The following is a 5417-nucleotide window of genomic DNA, read 5'->3' on the forward strand; positions in this document are numbered from 1 at the left end:
CTGCTCAGAGCACCCTTTCTTGATTGAACAGGGTACAAAACTTTGAAACATATCAGGTTTTGACCTTTTTCCTTGCAACATCTTTCTCTCAGAAGACATGCTGTGAATCTCTCTGCTCTATCGTTATTTTCATAGCAAGTTCTAAACTAAGTGTCAGTCTATGTCCCCTGCAAAACATTCACCACAAACACTCGTTAAAAAAGTTGAAGAGCTATGAAGACGCGAGTGGTACCATTAAAATGAGCAACCGGGATTTATTTTTTTCTACATAGTAACCACAGTCTATGTGCACGTTTGCTAGAAATTTAATTATATGTCTCTGCTTCTGACTCGTGTTTATGGCGGGTTGTTTTCTTGGAGTCTCGTACTGCCAATATCTGTAACAGAACAATGCAACCCTGATCTAATGAAACGGAATAAAAAAATAGGAGGCATAATTTTGGGAACGCTCTTTATACATATTATTGGTACCTATGTGAATCCACTGATCTTTTAAAAAATTATATATATATATATATATATATATATATATATATATATCAAGTCCAACATAACCACATTCTTAATGACCCGCCCCCTTAAGTTATCCAATCTACCAAATTTCCATTACTAACGATTGCTACAATATTATCGCATTGACTACTGTACACTCTATAATCCTTATCCTCGAGTGACCTCCGGGCCTTGATAAGGGGTGACTCCTATGTAAAAAAAGAAGAAAACCACTGTACACAAATTCTCCAATCTCTATCAGTAAGCGTAGATTCCGTTAAAAAAGTGTCTTTTCTAGAACTGCCCGCCTGTAGAATTTTGTATTTCAAATTACATCAAATCTTAATGTCAAAAATTGTACTTAATTTCTATCACTAGCGATCATTATGCTGTTGTCTAACCGACTACCTTCACACATTAACCCTTATTTTGAAGTGATTCCCGGCCTTGATATGTGGTGACTTCTTTATCAAAAAAAGGCGCCATCCGATTATCAATTAGAAACCGCTCTGTCCATTAGTATATACTGTGTAATTATTGGCGAACAACTATACTTCAGTATAGAATAGAATGTCCGTTGGTCTGTCACGCTTAAATATTGGACAGTATTATTTTTGGTCTATCAAGCTTATGCTTGAGATAGTATCACGGCGGCCTTTAGTCTGAAATAGCATGTTCATTGTTTGTCAGATTTTGTTTGGAAAAAATGTTCGTTTGTCTTTAACGCTTTACTTTAAAATAGCATTTTCGTTTGTCTGTCACGCAGAATTTTCGATATGTTTGAACATTTTTTAACTTTCCGACATAATATTTTTTAACTTTTTTTTAAATGTTCGATATTATATTTCTGAACTTGTTTTTAACTTTTCGATATTATATATATATATATATATATATATATATATATATATATATATATATATGGAATTTTTTTTTAATTTTCGATATTATATTTGTTTTTGTTTTTTTTTGTTTTTTTTATGACATTTTCACCCCAAACAAGGCACATTGCCAGTGTGGTGTAGGGGGCTAATATCAGGGATATGAGCTACTGGGCTACTATGTAGGGAGTTTGGCAGCAAGATGTCGGTTCACGTTACACTTGAACTTCTGCTTGTTAGTACAGTTGAGGAAGCAGGGACCCAGAAGGTAATTCTAAAGTCTAGAAAGAAAATACTGGAGTAGAAAGCTCTCTTACATCTAGGGATATCTACTGTGTAGGGGTGGGATTTAGTTGCTTGTCGGGTTTGTCGAGGGTATTTACGCCGTGTGAGGACAAGTGCTTGCAGTTCGTCAGAACATTCACCATTAAAATACTTTTAGAACATGCAGAGGGATGCAACATTTCGTCGATGGGACAGAGCTTGAAGCTTAGATGTCAGTTCAGGATCTATCAGACTGGCGACTCTCCTTTGAACCTTGTCTAGGAGCGAGAGACTAGTAGCAGATGCACCAGCCCAAATATGACAACAATACTCCATACATGGGCGAATGGTGGCCTTATAGAGGTACAGGATACTTTCGGGTGTTAGTAGCTTTCTAGCACGGTAGAGAGAGCCTACCTTCCTCGCAGCGGTACTTGCAATGCTCTAAATGTAATTGTTCCAACTCATGTTTCCTGTGAATGTTAGGCCAAGGAGTTTAAAAGAAGTACTTTCAGTTAATGAATATTTGACCATTGCTGTTGGTGGTAGAGAAGGTTTCTTGTAATTATTGAAGGAAACAGGTTACGTCTTGGCTGCATTGAATGTGGCCATCCATTTTTGTCCCCATTCCACTAAAGATTGGCGGGCATTTTCTAGTGTTTCTGCCATTTCTTTAGATATGTATTCAATTGTTTTCCTGTCGTGCCTGTTATAGAGCGTGGTGTCATCAGCATAGATACCCATCTCAGAGGCAATTTTGTCGGGGAGGTAATTTATGAATATTAGCAATAATAAAGGTCCAAGAATAGACCCTTGAGGCACTCCCGCATTTATATCATATTGTTTAGATGTACAACCGTCGAGGACAACCTGGATTTTTCTCTTATCTAAGAAGGATTTAATTATGTTAAGTAATCTTGCAGTGATACCATATGATCTTATTTTCCTGAGAAGACCTTCATGCCATACTCTGTCAAAAGCCTTAAATATATGTAGAGCTACCGCTCTACCCTCCCCCACTTTGTCCAGTGACTGGTATATACATTTAGAGATTACAGTTAGGATATCTGGTGTGGAACGGGCTTACCTAAATTCATATTGGTGGTTGGTCAGAGGTTTACCATCTTAAAGGTGATGAACTAGAGCTTGACTCACATATTTTGACGAAAAGTGGAACGAGGCTAATGAGGCGATAATTTAATGGGTCAGTTCTTTCGCCAGAATTCTTAAAAACTGGTATCACAGAGCAGTTTTCCAGCAGTTCGGAAAGAAAGATTCATTAAGGCATTTGCTGTACAGTTTGGAGAGAACTGGAGCTACTTCGGCAGAGCATTTTTTTTAATAGCACAGTCGGGATAAGATCAGGTCCACATACTTTTGAAGTGTCAAGGTTTTTTATGATAGCATGCACCTGAGCAGGGGTGATTTTCAGATCGTCTAGCATGGCGTCTGTCGCAAAGGAAAGTCAGGGAAGGGGGTGGTTAGTAGGGTCCACTGTGGAGTTGGAGGCAAACCGTCTGGCGATCATGTTCATCTTCTCGGTTGCTGAGCAAACAAGCTTATTATTGTTAGATAGGGAGGGAATAGTTGATTGCCAATTATTTACTACACTGTTGTAGATTTTCCAGAAATCACGCGTCCCTAATTCTTGTGCTTCGATGCGTTTTTGTTTCTTTCAGTAAATTCTCTCTTAGCTGTCGCTATTTCTTTCTTACAGTTATTTCTGGCTTCTATATACTTCTGTCTGTTTGAACTGGACTTATGTCGGTTAAATATGCGGTACGCATGCTGCCTTTGCGCAATAGCAGCTGCACAAGTAGAAGTAAACCATTGCGGAGAGTGGAGCTTGCTATAAAATTTCCGCGAGGGAACATGTACTTCAATTGCCGTTTGAACCATTCAGTGGTCTCATTTGCACACTGATCAGCAGGAAGATAAAGGATATTTCACCATGAGATCCCTGATGGCTTCCCAGTCAGCCTTTTTATAGTCTCGTTGTTTTGAGCAATGCCTCTTCAGTATTGGCTCTAAAGTTTAGGGTGATTTTGACCATTGTCACAGCATGATCAACATTCCCGAGTAGGATGTGGGCATTTCGTTATACAATCATCGGGAACTGTGGTCAGAAACATATGTAGAAGTGATGCGTGTTGTTTTTGCTAGTCTGGGAAACGGGTTGGAAACGTAACCAACTGTGATAGGGAGTAAGATATAGAGAGGCAATGTGTTGCGCTGCCAGCTGCGTCTGTGTGAGTAGAGAATCCAAGCCAGTTTCTGTGGTTGACATTGACATCACCAAATACATGTACTTGTGCACTAGTGTCGAGGGAGAGTGCTGTATGTATGCTGTCAGAGACTTTATTTATTAGGGTGCAGTCCTGGGTCGAGGGAGAGCGGTAGAGAAAATAAAAGTAGCTAATGTTATGTTGCATGTTTAGTCGAAAGCACATAAAGGCTTGATCATCCGATTCTAGGTTTGTTTCTCTAGTCAAGAGGATGGTATTACGAATATAGACTCCAAGACCGTGCATATGTCTGTCAGAGTCGGCTGAGTGAGAGATATCCAGGCACGTTAAAGTAGTTAGAGGGGATGGAGGGGTGTAGGTTAGTCTCACTTTATGCTAAGATATCCAGGGTGTTTGTGAACATTTTAAAAAAATTTTGATAATATATATTTGAACATTTTTTAAATCTTTGATATTACATTTTTTAAATTTTCGATATTATATTTCTGAACTTAAAAAAAATTCGATATACTATTTTTTAGCTTTAGAAAAAAATATTAAAGTAAAGATAACTCCCCAAGCAATTTTAAATAGCGCCGACTTGGCTCTCCTCCACCGTCCGACATCATGCCACATTTTCCTTCGGTGAGAACGGAACAAATACCTGCACCTTGATGTATGTATCATTCTATACGTATAGGAAATGTGTGTAAGCGATGGCGACACGAAAACATATTTACCAAGTTTTAAATCAATCTGACAAAACATTGTAACGAAAAATTAATTTTCAATGACAGCACAAACAAAACTATTTTTTAAAGAGACGTGTTTTGATGCGTTCAAAAATTGCTCTGAGCCACCGTCTCATTGTTTTAAACTAAGCCAGTTCTACCTGTCGATAAAGCGTCTCTATTCGGTATTACACTGTTAAGCTGAAATTCCAAAAGGTAATATACAAACCGGTTAATAGTGAACTTCAAAGTACAGGATATAACGATAAAATTGTCGCCATAGAAAAGACGACATGATTCCATTTCCGTTTGATGAATTTACTTTTCTTATTACAGACCATCTACAAGTTGGCCAGACTCACAAACCTTTCTGTCGAATTCGGGAATCTGCACGGAATTTACACCCCTGGGTCAGCAAGCTCTCGTTCCGTCAGCGATGACTAGATAGATTTCCTGAGTAATTCGCAAGTGTATTATTCGGTCGCACAACACTGAGGATTGAACCTTCAACCTTCAGAAGATTATCACATTACAATTAAAAGGGTTCCATCGGAAATTCCGTGCAGATGCCTGAATTCAATAAGATACACCTTAACAACGCCAGCAGGCTTTCATATCGTCAGTCATAACTGGATAAAAGTTTTAAGTGATTCACAATTACATTTGAAATTGTTGCCCGCACTGATGATTAAACCTTCAACCTCGAAAACAGTGTAACTTTACAACTGGATTTTATTAAGTACTTTATCAACTATACCACGGACCCGTAAAAATCTGTGGCATACTGGATAAATATTGACTGAAACGGTGTGAAAATAGTCCGA

This window comes from Euprymna scolopes, chromosome 21, assembly GCF_053919585.1.
Source record: "Euprymna scolopes isolate OS-2025 chromosome 21, ASM5391958v1, whole genome shotgun sequence".
In the NCBI taxonomy this organism is placed as follows: domain Eukaryota; kingdom Metazoa; phylum Mollusca; class Cephalopoda; order Sepiida; family Sepiolidae; genus Euprymna; species Euprymna scolopes.